This window comes from Somniosus microcephalus, chromosome 7, assembly GCF_052327205.1.
Source record: "Somniosus microcephalus isolate GS21.2 chromosome 7, FLI_Smic_1.0, whole genome shotgun sequence".
Taxonomy (NCBI): domain Eukaryota; kingdom Metazoa; phylum Chordata; class Chondrichthyes; order Squaliformes; family Somniosidae; genus Somniosus; species Somniosus microcephalus.
The window spans coordinates 51,541,409-51,564,522 of record NC_140993.1 but is presented as its reverse complement, the minus strand read 5'-3'; positions in this window follow the sequence as shown (position 1 = coordinate 51,564,522).

Below are 23,114 nucleotides of genomic sequence, written 5' to 3'. Positions count from 1 at the left end.
CCTGCAAGATCTGTCTAGAAGTGTGAAGGAGTCCATAAACAAGATCTGTGCATTGGTGTGCAAATGCAAGGCAACTCCAAAGACACCTGCGCCAGATACCCCATTGACAGAATCCCTAGGCACAGTCATCTCTTTTTTTTTCATTCGTTCCTATGATGTGGGCATGGCTGGCAAGGCCAGCATTTATTGCCCATCCCTAATTGCCTTTGAGAAGGTGGTGGTGATCCGCCTTCTTGAACTGCTGCAGTCCTTGTAGTGAAGGTGCTCCCACAGTGCTGTTAGCGAGGGAGTTCCAGGAGTTTGACTCAGCGACGATGAAGTCTTGATGGTGTATGACTTGTTGGGGAACTTGGAGGTGATGGTGTCCCCATGTGCCTGCTGTCCTTGTCCTTCTAGGTGGTAGAAGGCACGGATTTGGGAGGTGCTGTCGAAGAAACCTTGGCGAGTTGCTGCAGTGTATCTTGTAGATGGTGCACACTGCAGCCATGATGCACTGGTATTCCTTGTGTTCCAGCAAAGATCCAGACATCAGGGACCCAAAATAAATTTCACACTAGGAACAACTAAAATTGAACAAACCACTAACTACACATACTTGGGCTTAAAAATCAGTTCTACGGGACATTTTCATCTGGCTGTGAATGAACTGAAAGAGAAAGCAAGAAGGGCTTTCTATGCCATTAAAAAATCAATCCAAATAGAAATCCCAATTAGCATTTGGCTCAAAATTTTTAAATCAGTAATTGAACCAATTGCACTCTATGGCAGTGAGGTGTGGGGACCGCTAACACAACGAGAATTTGCAAAATGGGACAAACACCCAATTGAGATCCTACATGCAGAATTCTGTAAAAGTATCCTCCGGACTCAAAGGAAAACCGTAAACAATGCATGCAGGACAGAACTAGGCCAATATCCATTAATAATTACTATCCAAAAAAGAGCCACCAAATTTTGGAAACACCTAAAAATGAGCAACCCCCACTGCTATCATTACGAAGCCCTGAAATGCCAAGAGAGGACCATAAAGAAGAATACCCTCAGTCAACTAGTCCTGGGACTCAGTGAAGTTACTACTAACACTTCTAACAATAACCAGCCCCAGGACAGTGACATTGTAACACAGAGAATTCGACCCAACACAATCGTCACTAAGCAAAAGGAAAAATATCTGTCATATTGGGCAGAAACAACAAAAACCCAAAACAAACTCAATTGCTACTTGGCCCTAAACAGACAATACAACATGGCTGATTACCTGACCATGGTAAAGGATAGCAAACTGAGAAAAACCTTGACAATGTACAGACTTAGTGAACATAGCCTGGCCATCAAAAAAGGCAGACACAGGCAGACCCGGCTACCAAGAGAGGACAGGATATGCTATCACTGCAGTCAGGGAGTGGTGGAGACAGAGATGCACTTCCTCACAGCTTGTAGAAAATATCAGGGCATAAGGGAGAATTTCTACCCAAAATTCACAAAAATATGCCCTGAATTCAGAAATTTGAATGACGACCAAAATCTCCCATACCTACTAGGGGAACAAAGAAATTGTGTAACCTTAGTGGCACACTATGTTACAGCTTGCCATAAACAGAGGGACAACCATTAAATCTAAGAAAAGAGTATATACAAATTATATGAATGTATATTTATACACTCAGGGATATATCTGTTTATACACTGTATGGATAGACCTGCATTTATGTGTTCAACCATAAATGTTTTTCGATGCTTTGGCAACATAAGATGTACCTTGTCATGCCAATAAAGCGATTTGAATTGAATTGAATTGGTGGAGTGAGTGAATGTTTAAGGTGGTGGATGGGGTGCCAATCAAATGGGCTGCTTTGTCCTGGATGGTGTCGAGCTTCTTGAGTGTTGTTGTAGCTGCACTCGTCAGGCAAGTGGAGAGTATTCCATCACACTCCTGACTTGTGCCTAGTAGATGGTGGAAAGGCTTTGGGGAGTCAGGAAGTGAGACACTCGCCGCAGAACACCCAGCCTCTACCCTGCTCTTGTAGCCACAGTATTTATGTAGCTGGTCCAGTTATGTTTCTGGTCAATGGTGACCCCCAAGATGTTGATGGTGGGGATTTGGCGATGGTAATGCCATTGAATGTCAAGGGGAGGTGGTTAGACTCTCTCTTGTTGGAGTCATTGCCTGGTACTTGTGTGATGTGAATGTTATCTGCCACTTATCAGCCCAAGCCTGAATGTCGTCCAGGTCTTGCTGCATGCGGTCATGGACTGCCTCATTATCTGAGGAGTTGCGAATGGAACTGAACACTGTGCAATCATCAGCGAACATCCCCACGTCTAACCTTATGATGGAGGGAAGGTCATTGATGAAGCAGCTGAAGATGGTTGGGCCTAGGACACCGCCCTGAGGAACTTCTGCAGTGATGTCCTGGGGCTGTGATGTTTGGCCTCCAACAACCACAACCATTTTCTTTTGTGCTAGGTATGACTCCAGCCAGTAGAGAATTCTGCACCCCCCCGATTCCCATTGACTTCAGTTTTACTGGGGCTCCTTGATGCCACACTCAGTCAAATGTTGCCTTGATGTCAAGGGCAGTCACTCTCACCTCACCTCCATCTCTTGTGAGTTTTCAGTTTGCTGCTATAGATCTACAACAGACGATTGTGCTCGTTTTTAACATACTTATGGATCAGTCTAAGAAAACCTTGAAGCACAGCTTCATCGAACTTATTGCTGCCCATGGTTCTGCTCCAACACAGCTCAGTGGGGATGTTGAGTCAGCAGCCAGCAGCAGGGACATGGCAGAGGCAGCTGTCTCTCAAGGCCTTGCAACATCTTGACCATCCAGCCCTCTCATCTCTCCAGTGAGAAAATGATAGTGTGCATGCTAGAAAGTGCCAGCACCAGCTGCAGATGTGATAGAAACAATTGCATGGCCCAGTACAAAAAGACCCACTGACTCCCAAAGCAACTGCCACTGAAACCCTGCAGTCAGCAAGACTTACCCTTTCCTGGAGAATCACTTAGAATTCATTGATTAGCAGTTAGAAGTCACGCGCCAGCACTGACGTGACGCACTGAGAGAAAAGACACTAACATGGTAGATACATGACTCATGATAGGAGAATGGGTGGCTCTTTATTTGACTTGTGTCCACACTTTGGGACGGTACTCCGGGTGAAGGAGATCGTGGTGCAAAGTCTTACCGCCGCCGCAAACCTCTCACCGAAGTTCGCAGGAGTCGTTCATCTAGCTGCGTTCGGGTGGTAAGTCATTATCGCCCCGTTATCGCACCCCACCCCCCCAGAGGAAGCCAATTTCTAGCCCAGTATGACTGTAAGGGCTAGAAATTCATTATAGCCCAGGAATGAGCGGTATCTTTAGAAAAGTTTGAGAATTAGCGTCAGGTGCTAATGCTTTAGACTGCACGCAAAATTCATTCTCACTGCTCAAAGAAATGATTGGGGTGCTAAATCAAGTCTTAAAGGCCTAGCTCAATGGCATTACACTCAAAGGGTGGACCAATATCGGGTGCAGTCTAATCTCAACTCATCACTGCCACAGGCTTTTCACAGTACTTAAAGGGGAGGTTCATTGAAACTGCAGCACCTCATTCTCAGCATTGCTAGCTGCGCAACTGCCTCAGCGAGGAGAAGCACAACAAGGGGAAGGAGCCGGAGGACTGAAGCAGGTGTGCTCATGGCAGATCCACCTCAGTCGGGTGGTCAGGATGATTGAATACTTCAACAAATGCTACATACCACCATCTGTACCTGTAAGGGGTGGCGGGTGGGTTGTTTGTCAGCTTCACCTCTGACTCCTTTGAGCAATTCGAATCACTCCCACTCCCTTTTGTTCTAGACTTTGGACTTATTTGGGGGTTGTAATAAACTTGCAACAGACACCTGGGTTAGTCAAAAGAATTCAGATCTTTATTTTGAGACAAGAAAATATACAATACAATAAAACTTACACTTTAAAAGGGTGGAGAACACACAGAATAAGCGAGGGAGAATTACAATGTACAAAATCCCTTCCCCTCCCAACCCCACTACACTAGCTAGGCTGGAATCCAGAGGACCAGGAAATGCTCACCAAAATGACTTTCTTGACAGTTGTAGAGGTTCGCGATTTCAGGGTTCTCTTTAGTTGTGGTGGTTGGGGCCTGCCATACCTCGGACGTGGTAGAAGACTGCACCTGCGTTGGGTCTTCAGTTGGGTTTGGTCCGCTGATGCGGTTAGTCACGCTGATGGATCTATCGGGTAAGTACCCAATTTTTGTCCAAATCTTACCCAGGGGTAAGTCAGACTAGCCTGTAGAGTGGAAACAAGTTTTTGGTTCGTGAGTTTTTCGGCAGTTGGTTTCTTGTTGGTCGCGGTGGCCCAATATTACCTGTTTGGTGGTAATATTGGCGGTTGTTGGTTTCTGTAGACCTTTGGTTGCCGCGATCTCTGTTTCTTCTTTCTTCCATTGAGTCTCCGATGATGATCCTTCTCTTGAGCTGGTTGGCTGAACTTGAACTCGGACCGGCTGTCCGTTTGAACTGTCTCACTGTCTGTGTTCCGAACTGTACTGGACTGCGCTCGACTATGCTGTGCTGTGCTACTGAACTGAAAAGGCAGGCCTCAATTATACTAATTTGGGGCCTGACTTATCTGACCACCAAATCTCGGTTTCCTTTGTTAAATTTGGCAGGCTCGTTATTTTTAACGTCTTTTAAAACTTTAACGAGCTTCGGGGATGGCCCATCCAACTTAACGAGTTTAGGGGATTGCTCATCTAGACTTAATCGGCCTTTAACTGGTTTCGGGATTGCCTTGAAACCAGTTTTAAAATGCAAAACATTTTTCAATCTCTTTAATTGAATTTGGACTGTGGTTTGTTGGTGGTAACTTGTAGGGCTAATGTTCTTTCCTTTATATGGCTGGGGACATGTCCTGTTTGCTTGATGCCTGGCTCTGCGATTTCTTGGTGGGAAAACAGGCTTCATTGTCCTTATGTAAAACTGGGGCGGCCCTGGACATTCCGCAGGCAGTCCAATGTCCAAACTTCGGGGGCCCACCCCGCCTCCCCGTTGTTCCAGCCTTTTTGCAAGCCTGAACATGTCTTTTAAACCAGCCAAACTTCCTGGGATTTTGTTTTAAACCCCTTTTGCCCAATAACTCTTTAAAACAGTCCAAAAGTCTCTTCCTTAATTAACTCTTTGAAATCTTCTGTTTGGCCCAACCACACCTTTATCTTTTTTACAGATTTCTTCTGTGATGTTCCCAAAATCATTTTAAAAATGACTTTCCTTCTGTTCTGGGGTTGTGCAGAAATTTTCGAACCTTACAGTACCACAAGCTTCACACACTGCCCAAAGCACCACACCCCCAGCACTCGCCCACCAACAATCTCCACCTACCAACACTCACACCCACACCTCACGTCTTCCACACAATGACAGCTATTCAACTATGGCAGGCACAAGGTGTAGTGTATGTGCCTTTAAGAGCCCCATGTGTACTGTAATGCCGGTAGTGGCCACTCGGGCTATATAAGCCTGTATATTGTGTTGTATCAGTTCGTTCCCCTCCAGACTTTGTTTAGTAAACACCTATGAAACCAACTCCTGTCTTCAGTGTCTCTATCAACACACAGACACAACAGTGGCGACGAATTGGAAACGGACTTACCTGCAATTTGGCAGCACCTCAAGGACATCGATTCCCCTGGCATCCAAAGTTGAAGAAAAATCAAGAAAAAGAAAAAGCTGTGGTTTCACCAGCTAGCCAAGCTGGTGGCAGGTACTGCAATAATCCTTCCTGGGCGTCGGGCTGGGGCTCCAGCGGCTGGCTCTACAGTTAGGCCAAGCAGCGAAAGCGGAGGCAAGCAGTAACAGACGGGGAGGGAGCACTCGGGAGACGGCCGGCGCTGCAAGCAGGTCGGCGTTCAGACCTAGCAGAGAGAGTCCGGCGGGAACGAGTCTCCAACTGTAAATAAAAAAATTAAAAGAACGGAAGCCGCGGGGAACAGCGTTGTCATCGGTAGCAGCGGCGGGGAAGCGCAGGAAGTGCCATATCTTTTCTGCAGAAAAGAAAGAAAAGCGCGGGAAGCGCCATTTTATTTCTAGGATGCCTAAGTCTGGCAATATTGATGCTTTTGATAACGAGATAGAGGATTGGACCACATATGTGGAAACAGTGGAGGTATATTGCACCGCAAATGGAATAGAAGATGAAAAAAAGCTTCAGTACTGCTAAATCTAATGGGCGCAAAGACATACGGGCTGTTACAAAATTTAATCACTCCAGCCAAACCAAAGGGCAAGAATTTTAAAGAAATTGTTGATACCCTACAGGAGCACTTAAACCCAACACCACTGCTGATAGCGGAATGATTCAAATTCTTCAAGAGAAATCAACACATGAATGAAAGTAACGCTGATTACCTCACCGAATTAAGAAAGCTATCAAAACACTGCCAATTCGGGGCAGGACTAGCAGATTATCTTCGAGACAAATTCGCCTGCGGTCTCTTAAGTGAAGGAACACAGAAAAGGCTGCTTTCTGAAAAAGATTTAACACTGGACAAGGCTTTCAGTATGGCTGTAACATACGAAGCAGCCGCAAGAGGAGCTGCAGAGATACAACAAAAGACACAGGACTTCGGCACCCATGAAATGACACAGGGTTTCAAGAGATGTTATCGCTGCGGCAGATCCACCCATGACCAGAGGGACTGCTGGTTCAAGGACAAAGCATGCAGGCAATGCGGAAAGATTGGACACATTGCACGGGTATGCCGATCTGGACAAAAAAAATCCACAGACAGGAAAAAAAAAATCAATAAAGAAAAGTACATAAAGGTACAAATGATGACGGACAGTAGCTCCGAAGACCAGAAGAGCGATAGCGACTCCGAAAACAAGAGACTAAGCTGTCTCAAATTACATAATGTAATTGCCAAAGATGATTACCAGACCATTTGGGTTACCCTCACGATAGCAGGGTCCCCAGTTAAAAAGGAGCTAGATACAGGATCAGCTCTGACTGTCGTAAATCGACGGGATTACGAGCGGCTATTTCCGCATATACCTTTAAAAGACACATCCATTATCTTGAAAACATATACGGGGCAGAAAGTATACCCCAAAGGAAAAATAAGGGTGCCTGTTGTATACAACGGCAAGGAAATACAAAAGTTGTATTTATACATTCTACAAGATGGTCGTCCACCGCTGTTGGGACGTGAATGGATCAGGAAAATACGTTTAGACTGGCACTCCATTCAGGCACTGACGGTGACCAGCAAGAAAAAAAATGATGATGACGTCATAACTGAACGATTAAAAGACATCTTGGCCAACGCCAAAGAAGTGTTTCAAGAGAAACTAGGAACCTTGAAAGGCATCACCGCCTCAATAAAAGTGGAAGATGCAGCAATTCCCAAGTATTTTAAGGCAAGACCGGTGCCATATGCAATTCGTCCAGCAGTCGAGGCAGAGCTAGAGAATTTGGAAAAGGCAGGCATATTATCCAAAATAGATTGGAGCGAGTGGGCAACACCCATCGTTCCAGTCATGAAGAAAGCATTGAATAATGATAAAACTGAAGAACAGAGAAAAATTTGCATCTGTGGAGACTTCAAGGTGACTGTAAACCCAGTCCTTCACACGGTACAGTATCCTCTTCTGAGGATAGAAGATATTTTCGCCTCACTATCCGGAGGGAAACGTTTCACCAAAATTGACTTGGCACAGGCATATCTACAGATGGAGGTTGAAGAGGCCTCTAAAAAATATCTCACGATAAATACACACAAAGGTCTGTACCAATACAATCGACTGGTTTTCGGAGAAGCATCTGCTCCAGCTATCTGGCAAAGAGCTATGGAGCAAGTCCTCCAATTTGGAGCAGGTGCTCACTAGGCTGAGAGAACGGGGCCTACGAGCAAATCGCCCCAAGTGCGAATTTTTCCAAAATCAAATATCATATTGTGGCCACATAATTAATAAAGAAGGGTTGCATAAGTCACCTGAAAAAATTGAAGCGGTCATAAAAGCCCCAGCACCTGAAAATGTTTCACAATTAAGGTCGTTCCTGGGATTAATAAATTACTATCATAAATTTTTACCGAACTTATCAACTCTTCTACACCCTCTTAATGAACTGCTACAGACAGGAGTAATTTGGAAATGGAGCGAAGACTGTAAACGTGCCTTCCATAAATGCAAAGACTTAATCACGTCCAAAGAAGTTTTGGCTCATTACAACCCATCACTGCCAATCAGACTGGCGTGCGATGCATCCCCTTACGGCGTAGGAGCAGTATTATTGCATAAATTCCCTGATGGCTCGGAACGGCCGATAGCTTTTGCGTCACGCTCATTGAACTCAGCTGAGCGTAACTATGCCCAAATCGACAGGGAAGCACTCAGCCTGGTATGGGGAGTGAAGAAATTCAACCATTACCTACACGGACAAAAATTTACCTTGTTGACTGACCATCAACCCCTCATCTCCATATTCAACCCTAAAAAGGGTGTTCCCATTATGACAGCGCAAAGGCTACAGAGGTGGTCCCTTTTTCTAGGGGCACACCAATACAACATAGAATACAAAGGATCAAAACAGCATGGGAATGCTGACGGGTTATCACGCCTACCATTGCCAACGGTAGAAGAAGCACCTACCGTAGACCCAGTGGAGATTTTCCACTCTACCATAGTCGAATATCTACCAGTAACAAATTCTGCCATTGAAAGGGAAACTAGAAATGACCCGACTCTCTCACGAGTCTACGATTTAGCAGTGAAGGGATGGCCAGCACATGGCGAACCACTGTTGCCAGCATTCTCGCAAAGAAGAGAACAGCTGTCAGTGTGCCGAGGAACCTTGATGTGTGGATCCAGAGTGGTGATTCCACCCAAACTCCAGGATAAAGTTCTAATGGAGCTTCATGAGGGGCATCTGGGTGGAGTGAAAATGAAGAACCTAGCCAGGGCGTTTGTATGGTGGCCAGGTATCGATGGAGACATCGAAGAAATGACCAAGAGCTGCCTAGGATGCCAGAAGGTCCAAAACGCTCCACCCCAAGCCCCTCTACATCCATGGGAGTGGCCCTCATCTCCCTGGCAAAGGGTACACATCGACTTTGCTGGTCCATTTATGGACTCAATGCTCTTAATCGCGGTTGATGCACACTCCAAGTGGCCGGAGGTAATAAAGATGTCCTCCACCACCATGGAAAAAACCATCACAGTATTAAGGACCATATTTGCCAGGAATGGGCTGCCTGAACAGGTCTGTTCTGATAATGGACTGCAATTTGTGTCCGAAGAATTCAGGAAGTTCTTAAAAAACAATGGGGTTAAGCACTACACGTCCGCCCCATACCATCCCGCCACCAATGGATTGGCTGAAAGGTTTGTCCAGACCTTCAAGAAGGCCATAAAGGCCATGGGTAATGAAGACATAAAACTTCATCACAAGGTAGATAACTTCTTGTTCACATACAGGAATGCAACACATATGGTTACAAACCAAACTCCCGCCATGATGTTCTTCAATAGAAGCCTAAGATGCCGGCTGGATTTGATCAAGCCCAACATCAGAAGGGACGTGGAGAACCGGCAATTTCAAGGCATGAATGAAAGGCCAACTAGAACCTTCCAGATAGGTCAACAAGTTTTGGCCCGGGACTACCGTACCGAGAAATGGCAGCCTGGAACTATCTGCACACGACTAGGACTGCTGATGTATGCCGTGGACATCGGAGAGAGCATAATAAGGCGCCATGCTGACCAAATCATGGAGTCATCCGAAAAGGGACAACCTACACCACAACTCTGTATGCCTAACGATGAAGTAGAGATACCCATATCTACCTCCGATCCGGTGATACTGGAACCCGATGAACCTGACACTGGCATTCAAGCCGAATCAGCCTTGCCAAAAGAATCTACTACACCACCAGAAACTACTACACCACCGAGGTGTTATCCGGACCGAGTCACGAAGCCTCCAGAGAGACTGACTTACAATTAATTAACTGCAGCAATGTGTAGATTATTTTTCTTGTAACATGTAATTAATAATTACTTAAAATATTATGTACTGGTTGGCTAGGAGGGAGGAATTGTAGTGTATGTGCCTTTAAGAGCCCCATGTGTACTGTAATGCCGGTAGTGGCCACTCGGGCTATATAAGCCTGTATATTGTGTTGTATCAGTTCGTTCCCCTCCAGACATTGTTTACTATACACCTATGAAACCAACTCCTGTCTTCAGTGTCTCTATCAACACACAGACACAACACAAGGATCATTAGTTATTAGAATGACTGTGATATGTGTGATATGTTTATGCATAATTTAATTAATGGAGTTTGTAATATTTTGTGGTCTCTCTCATTTCACCTTTCCACCCAGGAGGTCGCTGTGATATGGTATGAAACAGGGATGGTATGATGGGCATGTGGTGAGTGTCTTGTTTTGCACACTTTGTACAAAACTAATAAATTGCAGGACAACGGAGTATTACAGTTTAAACTCTTTAATGAAGCATTAGGTCTGTGAGCTTTCTCACAGCAGCACCGTGTGGACAAGATGGAGTCAGGGCCCCTGGGTCCTCTAAACAATAGCAGTCCTTACAGATGCCTGCTGGCCAATGACAACTCAGCATGTGATCACATGTGAATATAATAGGTATTCCTTACAGATGTCTGTGGGCCAATGATAAATCAATATGCAAATGTTACATCCCCTTTCTTTTAAAAGAAAAATGTTATGCATTACTTTTGAACCTTTCTTCTACATAATGTTCTCAGTAGCATCAACATATAAGTAAACTCAACATTTAACTAGCACTGAAAACATCTCAACATTTCAAAAACGATGTACAGTTTTTTTTTAGGGCAGTGATCCGCCTACACCCTTTGACAGTTCACAAGTCAAGGATAACTCTAGGCTTGACCGCTCGTCCCGACCTTGTGTGGTATGGAAGTGAGCATGCTCCTGAATCGGTCAACAAATCAGGTTCAGGTTTAGGTTCAGGTAAGTATGATGTGACTTGTGTATTGCTCTGTTCATCACACTCTGTTGCACTAATCCTCTCGTCGGAATGACGGTGTTGTTCCTTGGTGTTCAGGAGGTGCCTGCAATTGCGGCGGTACACTTGTCCTTCTGGGGTGTGGATGTGATACAATCGCTCAGTGTCAGCTGGCTGGATGACGACTGCTGGCTTCCAGTAGTCATGCTCCTGGATTCTGAAGGATTCTCCATTGTGCAACGGCGGCAGTAGTCTAGCTGACCTGCCATAGTATCTCTTTTGGTGTTGCTGTCTCTGTACACGTTTTGCATGCACTTGCTTGCAGCTGACGACCTCTGGCTGCAGCTGCTGGTTGGTGCTTGGAAGGATTGAGCGAAGTCTGCGGCTCATCAACAGCTGTGCTGATGACTTGAAGTTGTCAACCGGAGTGTTGCGGTACTCAAGGAGACTGATGTGGGGGTCTCTTTTGTCCGCTTTGGCTTTGTCCATGAGTGTTTTTGCAATCTGGACAGATTTTTCAGCAAGGCCATTACTTTGAGGGTAATGTGGGCTTGATGTGACATGTGTGAAATCCCATGCCTTGGCAAACGACTCGAACTCTTTTGATTTGTATTGTGGGCCATTGTCTGAGACTAAAGTTTCTACCGTGCCATGCCTGGCAAAGGCTGCCTTTAGCTTGTGGATCACAGCTGCAGATGTGGTGCTGTGAAGCTTGTCCAATTCAAAAAATCTGCTGTAGTAATCAACAGTCACTATGTAGTCCTTGTTGTTCCATGTGAACAGATCCATTGCCGTGACCTGCCAGGGCCTGTCTGGGATACGGTGAGGTATCATGGGCTCTTTGACATTTGATGGGCGGCGTTCAAGACAAATGGAACATTTTCCAACAATGTCCTCAATGTGTTTGCACATTCCGGGCCAAAACATAATGTCATGTGCTCTTTGTTTGCATTTTTCCATGCCCATATGTCCAGCATAAATTTTTGTCAACATCTCTTCTCTGAGACTGGTCAGAATGATGATTTTCTCCCCTTTGAAGACGATTCCGTTGATTTGTGACAGTTCGTCTCTGTGGTTCCAGAATTCAGATATGCTCTGAGGGCATTTCCTTCTTTCCTCAGGCCATCCTTCATGTATGACTTTGCTCAGCAGTGTGAGTTGTGCATCTTTCTCTGTTCCTGCTCGGATCTCCTTCAGTTTTGAGTCACTCACAGGTAAGCTGTTGTACACCATGTGCACCTGCACATCCATGCCTTCACTGAGGCTGCTGTCCTGGTAGCTAAGAGGCTTTCTGGAGAGCGTGTCTGCGACAGGAATGTCTTTGCCTGGACGGTGAATGATTGTGAAGTCATACTTCTGTAGCTGAAGGATCATTCTCTGTAGCCTTGGTGGGGCTGCGGCTCGTGGTTTCCTCATGATTGACTCGAGGGGCTTGTGGTCGGATTCCACAATGACTTGTCGGCCATAGATGTACTGGTGGAAACACTTACATCCAAACAGAATTGCATATAGCTCTTTCTCGATTTGAGCATAGTTGATTTCACTGTCTCTGAGGGATCTGGAAGCGTAGCCGATGGGCTTTCCTTTTAGCAGTAATACTGCACCTAGTCCGTACTTTGACGCGTCCACTTGTAGTCTGAGCTCATTGTTGGGGTCGAAGTAGGAAAGAACTGGTCATGGTTCTCTGGTGAGTAGGTCTTTCATTTTCTGAAATGCTGTGTCATGTTGTTTGTCCCACAGGAACTCACTGGATTGTTTGAGCAACTGACGCATGGGTGCATTGATTTTGGAGAGGCTCGGGGCAAATGTGGCTAAGTAGTTAACCATGCCTAGTACTGTCTCTAGCTCCGTGTGGTTCTTCGGCGGCTCCATCTTCTTGATGGCGGAGATTTTCTCTGGATCCTGCTTAATGCCATCAGTTGAGGGCGATGCCCGAAAGAACTAATCTCGGTGGATCCGATTATGCTTTTCTCGGGGTCGAGCCGGATACCTTTCTCCAGTGATCTTTGTAGCATCGCACGGAGGTTCCTGTCATGTTCCTCTCTATTCCTGCCATAGATGAGGATGTCGTCTACGATTGCGACTACTCCGTCGAGGCCTTCATAGGTTTCGTTGATCTTCCACTGGAATTCATCCTGAGCTGAGATAAGACCAAATGGTAAACGCAGAAATCGGCAGCGTCCAAATGGTGCGTTGAACGTTGTTAGCTTAGACGACTCTTCCGTGAGCTTGATAGTCCAGTATCCTGATCGTGCATCCATTACACTGAAGTAACGTGCTCCCACTAGCTTGGGTGTGATGTCATCTAGCATTGGTAGAGGGTAGTGATGGCATTTGATAGCCTTGTTCAAATCTCTGGGGTCAAGACAGACTCTGAGCTTGCCTGTACGTGGTTTCTCAACCACTACTAATGCATTGACCCACTCTGTCGGTTCTGTTTCCCGGACAATTTTTTCTGTGTTCTCCATGCTCTGCAGCTCCTCCTTCAGGCGACTATGTAGAGCAAGGGGTATCCTTCTTGGTGGGCAAACCACAGGGGTTGCTGTTGGGTCAAGGTGAATAGTGCATTCACCTGGGAATAGTCCGATTCCTTTGAAAACATCAGCAAACTCCTCCATGACTGTCTGCTTCTCAACTGGTGCTGTCAATGCTAGCACTAGCTTGACGAGGTCCATGTCTAAACATGCCTTTAGACCTAGCACTGGAGGTGCTTGAGTGTCAAAAATGTAAACATCCAACATCATGTCGCTTTCTTTGTACTTGCATTTCATCACGCATTTGCCTTTTACAATGAGATGTTCACCCCCATAGCCGGTCAGTCTGTGTGAGGTGGGCTGTAGCCCACACTCATCCTTCAAGCTGTGATACTCACTCAGAGGAATTACATTAACCTGAGATCCAGTGTCTAGTTTAAACTTAAGCTCTTTGCCCTGTTTTCCTATCTCAATATCGGCATAGGCTTGCTCAGTCACTGAAATCTGTTTTTTCTGTGGCACAGAATCAATAAACAGTTCTTCTGCATTTGGCTCTCTATCTGGCATTTGGCTGTCACTCACTGTGTGCACTGCTTTTCCGAAAACAGTCTTGCAAACTTTAGCAAAGTGGTTCCGTTTACCACATTTAGTACATTGTCTTCCTTTGGCGGGGCAGTACTCCTTTTCTCCATGCCAGTTGTTTCCACAATATCCACAGTTTTTGAAGCGTTTTATGTCTGTGTCGCCCATTTTTAGAACTCTCGCTGTTCTTTCTGTTCTGAAACACGCTCTCTGGCCAGTGTTCTTTGGTGTGTATCTATTAACTGCGTGCACTGTCTGTTCACTCGAGCTGTTCGTGGTGCCGGTTATGGTTTTCAACTGTGCTTGGGCTATCTCGTGCGATCTAACTATGTCTATAGCTTTGTCCAGCGTTAGCCCGGACCCAACATTCAAAAGTTTCTCTCTCACTTTAGCTGAATGTATTCCAAACACGATGCGGTCTCTGACCATCTCATCTTTATCTGCATATACACAGTCTTTTACCAGCAGTTTTAACTCAGTCACGAACTGTTCAAACGACTCACTAGCTCCTTGTACTTTCTCCTGAAACTTGTACCTATCGAATATCGTATTTGTCTTGGGCATCACATATGCTTCAAAACGGTCAAAATAACTTTTCAGTACCTTTGCTTCATCCGCGGTGAGAGACCATGTGTTAAAAATGTCTCTCCCTTTTTCTTTGATCCACAGGAGTAGGTAGCTGCATCTTTCTTCCTCCCCTTTACTTTTCAACAGACCTGAGAACATTAACTCCATGTGTTGCTTGAACTTGCACCATTCTCTATGTAAGTTCAAAGATTCCCAATTCATTCGAGGTAAGGGAGCTCCAACAATGTCCATTTCAAATCCCTGTTCTGACACCATGTCTTGTTTTGCACACTTTGTACAAAAATAATAAATTGCAGGACAACGGAGTATTACAGTTTAAACTCTTTAATGAAGCATCAGGTCTGTGAGCTTTCTCACAGCAGCACCGTGTGGACAAGATGGAGTCGGGGCCCCTGGGTCCTCTAAACAAAAGCAGTCCTTACAGCTGCCTGCAGGCCAATGACAACTCAGCATGTGATCACATGTGAATATAATAGGTATTCCTTACAGATGCCTGCGGGCCAATGATAAATCAATATGCAACTGTTACAGTGAGCAAAAGGGATCTGGGGTTTAAGTCATCCTGCTATGAGGCTGGAGGTCTGTTTGGAGGAGGTGGCAGTGTTCTGTGATCACCACCTTGGTAATGCGGAGCCATCTAATACACTGCTCCTCGCTTAATTGAAGGATGGAGAAGTGCTGTCAGAATACCCTCGGAGGATAAGGCCTCCTGGTGAGACGTGATGTCCCTCCTCATCCCTCTGCATACATATTCTCGTATTCCTGGCTGCCTACCCTCCCTCCACCGCAGATCCTGGAGGGTGAGGTAGCATGTCAGTACAGCCCCCATTAATTTTGTCAAGTGTAGCAGTTTGAATCTTTGAACAATAAATGTAGCTACTTTGCACTTGCCAGTAGACTGCTGATAAAAAAGCTTGAAATTACTCAAACTGCTCCACTGGCTGAAACTGACAAGAAGCCACTGAAACTAACCTGCTTTGACAGCTGCCAGTGATTAATGCTGATGCCTTTAAATAACGTCGTTGAAGCCAACTTCCTGCCGCTGTGCACCTGCTCTCCCTGTCGCTGTCTGGTTGAGGTGCAAAAGTTAGTGGCAACAATGAATTTTGCAGATCGGGAGCCCAGTGAGCATTGCACGCTCACTGACGTCATGATCTGCCTGACGTTGAAGTCCCTGGCAATACCTCATACTGGCAGGGCAACGGGGTGGGGTGGGGCTGGATTTGCCATGTGGCGCGGGATTCGCCTTGTCCTGGCGTTACTGCATCAGCGCCCTGTTACCACCCTCTGCAGGTGCTAACGGCAGGTGCTAACCTACCGAATTTTGTGTTTTGTGCCACTTGATAGAGTGCATGTAGACAGAACGATTCTTTAGAGGCCCAGCTCAGGTGCTCAGCAAATGATGATCTTGGACACTCTGTTGGGTTGCACTGTAAGGCACCTCATTCTGTCAAGGCACCTGAAACACTGGGGGCAATTTTTGCCCAAACTACCCAGCAGAAACCGGTCGGATGAATAGTTAAAATGTCCCAGCTGACTTACCTGCCAATTACCCCCCTGATATGCACCAATCCTGATTTTAACTAGCTCTTCTGAACGTGTGCCAAAGGCGCCTGGCTGAATCCAGCAGGGTCCTTCTTTAAATATGCAGTTCAGGGTGCGATTGCGTCATCGGGCCCCGACTGCAATTTGAACTCTGACCTGAGCAGAGAAGCCGCTGATGCTTTACCAACCAGTGAAGACAGTGGGAAGGGAATCCGGGACCACAAGAGGCCATTTAAGATACTTTTTTGTTTACTTTCCCTGTGGAGACAAGAGGAGTAGGAATGCTCCACCGGCTCCCATAAGGAAATTTTAGGCCTCCCTATGCTCCGGGCAACCCCCCCCCACCAACCCTCTCAAGACCCTCTCAAAACCCCCACCCCTCGCGACTTCCCTTCTGCCCCTCGCGACACTGTGGCATAGTGGTTAGCACTGTTGCCTCACAGTGCCAGGGACCCGGGTTCAAATCCGGCCTCGGGTGACTGTCTGTGTGGAGTTTGCACATTCTCCCCATGTTTGCGTGGGTTTCCTCCAGGTGCTCCGGTTTCCTCCCACAGTCCAAAGATGTGCGGGTTAGGTTGATTGGCCATGATAAAAATTGGCCCTTAGTGTTAGGGGGGATTAAATACATGGGGTTACGGGGTTACAGGGATAGGGCTTGGGTGGGATGGCTGTCGGTGTAGGGACCGGGTGCTAGGGTTTGGATGATCAGCCATGATCTCGTTGAATGGCGGAGCAGACTCGAAGGGCCGAATGGCCTACTCCTGCTCCTATCTTCTATGTTTCTATGTTTGCCAGTGAGCCTTCATTTGTTGCCGTTAGGAGAGCGACATAGGAATAATAGATGGGCCTGCACGCAAAACTTTTCAATTGCAAGAATTCGGCCAAACCAGACTGTGCTGCACCCCCGTCACCCCAGACAGAGCGGCAAGGTGCTGCACCAAAATCCCGCTGCCGCCCCCTCCCCAAGCCGCTGAGTGCCAGGGGCTCAGTGTTACGTGTAAATGGTGTGGCCTCTCGCCGTAATTACTCAAATGTCCCCAGAATTTGGGACGTTGTCAGAACCAGGGCACCCATATCGGAAAATGTAGGCTCTAATTCTGCAATACTTGTTTCCTCCCCAATGCCATGTAAGAAGGGTCAGAAGAGCTGGAAGAGGGTGGGGGATGGGTTCCATATCCAGGTATAAGGGCTATGTAGCACTGTCCTACAGAGCTTGTGAGCATTGATTATCTCAGTGTGTGAAATTTGCAGTTAATTTGATCCCTGAATATCTGTGACTCAGATGAGTTTGTGTATACACTTGTTCCTGCTTGTAATCAATATGGAGCCTGCCAGCAACTGTAGAATTCTCCATCTTGCAGAGCTAGATCGAGATTCTGTACTTGCAATCGATCAGCAAAATACCATGACTTCTTTTGACTCCTAGCTAGTTGCATAGTTAGTTGTCATCACTTGTAATCAATAGGGTAGAGCCTGGGGAATTTAAATTTTAATCTCTTTATTAGTGTGGTTTGTGTTTCCTGTGCATGAAGTAACAGCTTTGTACATAAGCTGGGTCTTTAGAAGCTCCCAACTGGTTTCTCTCACTCATTGCAGGCTGATGAATGATTTGTTACTCCCTAGGATTTCCATGTATTTCATCATTTAAAAGGGGCTGGTATTAAAAAGCTTGCAAGGTCAAAAATAAGCGTCTACCTCCAAGAAGCTCGGTTTCCCCATTTATCCCAAACACTTGTGTTCCCCCTGGAAACTCTTAGCTCCCCCATTGAACCTGGAGGGGAAAGATTCCTGGGAGGGGGTGCAACTTGGGCAGATTACCCGTGAGGGAGGCAGGAATTTGGTGTGCAATCTGGATCTGCTGAGTTTCTGCCCCATTTAAGAAGTGTCTGAGATCCTGATGCATCACCTTGGCTCAGTGGTCATGCTCTTGCCTCTGACTCAGGAGGCTGTGAGTTCAAGACCCACTCCAGAGACTTGAGCACATAATCCAGACTGACACTTCAGTGCAGTACTGTGGGAGTGCTGCTTTATTGGAAGTGGCGTCTGTTGAGTCTGTGTGTTCCAGATATGCTTATTTTAAATAAGTGGACACAGACAACAGGAAAAACTTAAACAGGTCTTTACTACTTGAAGGTCAGGGCTGAACTGCTTTACAAATTACTACACAGAGCTTATATACCGGTGTGGTCACCACCGGTACTACAATATACAGTAGCAAGAGAAAGTAGTTCATCTTCTTAAGGTAGTTCTCTTAAGGTGGTACAGGTTACATACACCACAATTCCTCCCTTTTTAGCTTAACAGTGTACACCCCAATTTAAACATAACATGGATAACATATATACAACTTTCATGCAACTGTTCAAAGATTCAGTCTCTGAGGAGGCCTCCTGATCCGAGTTGGATAATGCCTTTCAGGGGTCTCTGATTCTGGTTGCTGGGGTGACTCCTCTAATTGATCTCTTATGGATTGAACATCCTCATGTACGTTCGCGTTTGAGGTAGATGCTACAGGTTCAATCATTTCTTCCACTGGTGTCTCTGCCGCAGCCATGGGTTCGACCCTTGTTCTCGATTCTACAAGTTGGTCAGCATGACGTCGTATTACGTTTTCACCAATCTCTACCGTATACATCAGGGGTCCTTGTCTGGCATGAATTGTTCCAGATTGCCATTTCTCATTCTTATAGTCCCGGGCTAACACTGGTTGTCCTATTTCGAAACTCCGAGTGGTCTTGTTATTTACATGCTGGAACTGTTTGTTTTCGACTTCCCTACGCACATTTGGTTTTAACAAATCCAACCTGGACCACAACCTCCTGTTATAAAACATCATGGCAGGACTTTGATTTGTCACTGCATGTGTGGCGTTTCGATATGCCATTAGGAAATTGTCCACCTTGTGTTGTAGTGGAATATGGTCTTCGCTCATGGCCTTTATCGCCTTTTTGAACATTTGCACAAATCTCTCGGCCAACCCATTTGTAGCCGGATGATATGGGGCAGATGTATAGTGTTTCACCCAATTCTTCTTCATGAATTTCTGGAATTCTTCTGACACGAACTGCGGTCCGTTGTCTGAACATATCTGTTCTGGCAATCCATTTCTTGCAAATATGGTTCTAAGAACTGCGATCGTCTTTTCCGAGGTAGTGGTCGCCATCTTAATCACTTCTGGCCATTTAGAATGTGCGTCTACCGCTATCAAAAACATGGAATCCATGAATGGACCTGCAAAGTCGATATGTACACGCTGCCATGGGGTTGAAGGCCATTCCCATGGATGCAGCGGTGCAATTGGAGGTGCATTTTGAACTTTTTGGCACCCTGAGCAGCTTTTAGTCAGATCCTCTATTTGTTTGTCGATACCTGGCCACCACACATAAGCCCTAGCAAGGCTTTTCATCTTGACTCCCCCCAGATGACCTTCATGCAGTTCCTTTAGAACTCGCTCCCTTAATTTAGGATGAATAATCACCCTTGTTCCATACATCAATGTTCCTTGACAAACGGACAGCTGTTCTCGTCTGGCTGAGAATGCCGGTAACAGTGGTTCGCCATGTGCTGGCCATCCCTTCACTGTCAATTCGTAGACCCGAGACAGTGTCGGGTCGTTCCTGGTCTCTCTCTCAATACTCGCATTGGTGACTGGCAAACATTCGATGATGGTCGAGTGAAATAACTCAACAGGGTCAACTGTCGGTGCCTCTTCCGCTGTAGGTAGTGGCAGGCGCGACAGCCCATCAGCATTGCCATGTTGCTTTGTACCTTTGAATTCGATCTCATATTGATGTGCCCCTAGGAAAAGGGACCATCTCTGGAGCCTCTGCGCTGTCATCACCGAAACACCCTTCTTAGGGTTAAAAATGGAAACCAACGGCTGGTGGTCTGTCAGCAGCGTAAACTTTTGGCCTTGCTGGTAATGATTAATTTTTTTTACTCCCCACACGAGGCTGACAGCCTCCCTATCTATCTGAGCATAGTTGCGCTCAGCGGAGGTCAATGATCTGGATGTGAACGTGACTGGTCTTTCCAAGCCATTTGGCAACTTATGTGATAGCATTGCCCCAATACCATATGGAGAAGCATCACAAGCTAAACGAATAGGCAGCGTTGGGTTAAAGTAGCCAACACTTCCTTAGAGGTGATCAATGCCTTGCTTTTGTGAAAAGCCCGCTTACAGTCCTCGCTCCACTTCCATGGCACTCCCTTTTGTAAAAGAGCGTTCAGCGGGTGTAGCACCGTGGATAAATTTGGCAGAAACTTATGGTAATAGTTAATCAACCCTAGGAACGACCTCAACTGGGATACATTTTCCGGAGTGGGAGCCTTCACAACAGCTTCGATCTTGTCAGGTGACTTGTGAAGCCCCTCCTGGTCAACGACGTGACCACAGTACGAGATTCGCTTCTGAAAGAACTCGCATTTCTGGCGATTAACTCGAAGTCCATACTCTTTCAATCTGGTGAGCACCTGTTCCAAATTAGCAAGGTGTTCCTCATCATCATCTCCTGTAATAAGAATATCGTCCAGATAGCATTGTGTGCCAGGAATTCCCTGTAATACCTGCTCCATGGCCCTTTGCCAAATCGCTGGAGCCGATGCCACTCCAAAAACCAGTCTATTATACCGATATAAGCCCTTTGAAAAATTTCGGGTTTGCATGTTCTTCAACCTTGATGTTTGCCGTAGTTCCTTTCAGTGTTCCCAGTCCCTGTTGGAACACCTCCTTAGCATCGTCCAATATTCTGGACAGTCGTTTAGGTTTGACATCGTCCTTTTTACCGGAATCTACAGTTAGTGCTTGAAATAAAGAATAGATTTGCCTTCCAAAGTTAGGCTTTATTAACTTTAAAATCGGCAGCATATCTTTCTACATCCAGTCCCAACTAAAGCTAGAAAAGGACTGAATTTAAGGTAGCCACAACACATCATGTGATCATCAACTACCAATGAGATTACAACACATATCCCAAGGCAGTTAACAAACAACGAATCACAATACTTTTACTAATCAAGGAATAATCACCACATTCACCCCTCCTTTAAAATATACTCTAACCTAATAACTTTTACAATTTACAATTAATTATTTACAACTAAACTATGCACGAGAATAAAACTATTTACATAACACAATACTAAATGAACAACAAATAATAACATTACGCATAAGTATTAAGTATCTCTCAACTAAAACAATATACTATAATATTTCAACAATTTTTAAAACATTACTATCAATTTAAAAGTCCATTTTCAATCGGTCGACCGGATATCTTGTTCGTGTCGACCTTCTTAACCTTGGTGAAATTCCTTGCCCTCCCACGCCAGAAGGCACAGAAGTATCTTCAACAGGAAGGCTATCCATATCCCGATTCTCAACGGTTTCCAGATTAGAAATCCCATCAGAAGATGCACTGGGACGGTCATAAACATCTATCAAAGGCTGACTAATAGAAGTATAATTATCTGCAATCGGATTGGAAATATTCATAGTATCTGTAACAGCATTCACATTATCCGAATCATGACCATTATTATTATCCTCAGAAGAGGGCTGGCCCCCACAAGGAGCCAAGTCTTTAATTGAAACAGTACTTTCTTTCCCATCTTGGAATCGAATATGAGCATATTGGGAATTTGCCTCCAACAGCTCCACCTCCTCCACCAAGGGGTCATATTTTGACAATCTAACATGGCGTCGAAGCAACACAGGTCCCTGCATAGTAAGCCATGAAGGTACCGAATATCCCGTAGTAGATCTCCGCGGATAGTTAAAGAGCCTTTCATGGGGGGTCACATTAGTAGCCGTTGAAAGCAATGATCTAATGGAATGCAGGGCATCAGGCAGTACCATTTCCCACTGTGTATTCTTAAGGTTCCGGGATGTCAACGCCAACATAACTGCCTTCCAGATCACCCCATTGTATCGTTCGCACTGTCCATTACCCTGGGGATTATACGGGGTAGTTCGACTAGTAGAAATTCCCCGACTCTGAAGGTATTCCTTCAACTGGGAAGACATAAAAGAACTTCCCTGATCCGAATGGATATACGCAGGCATCCCAAAGATGACAAAGAGTTGAGTCAAACATTTAATAACTGCTGTAGCAGCTGATACATCTGCACAAGGAAAAGCAAAAGGGAACCTTGAAAACTCATCCACAACAGTAAATATATATCGGTTTTGAGTAGTTGAAGGAAGAGGTCCCTTAAAATCAACACTCAAACGTTCAAAAGGAGAAGTAGCCTTTATAAGATGAGCTCGTTGAGGCTTAAAGAAATTCGGTTTACACCGAGCACAGATAGAACATGATGAAGTCATCTGCTTGACGTCTTCAACTGAAAAAGGCAAGTTCTTACTGCGTACAAAGTGTATCATCCTCGTAACCCCAGGATGACATAAGGCATTGTGAAGATTAATAAGCGTATCTCCGTGAATCACCGAACAATAAGCCCTCGACAGTGCATCAGCAGCAACATTATCCTTCCCCGGACGATAAACTATGTCAAAATGGTAACATGCCAACTCAATCCTCCATCTCATTATTTTATCATTTTTAATCTTTCCAAAATGTTTAACATCAAACATAAAGGACACAGATTTTTGGTCAGTTACCAACGTGAAATGTCGCCCCGATAAATAATGTCTCCATTTACGCAATGCTTCTACTATTGCGTATGCCTCTTTTTCTATTGAGGAATGTCTTTTTTCACTATTATTCAAAGTACGTGAGAAAAAGGCCACAGGTCTTCCATTTTGGTTCAAAGTAGCCCCAATTGCAAAATCCGAAGCATCCGTCTCAATCACAAAGGGAACCTGCTCATCAATGGAATGCACAACTGCTCCTAAAATATCCTTTTTAAAATTCTCAAAACATGTCCTGGCCTCCCATGATAGAGGAT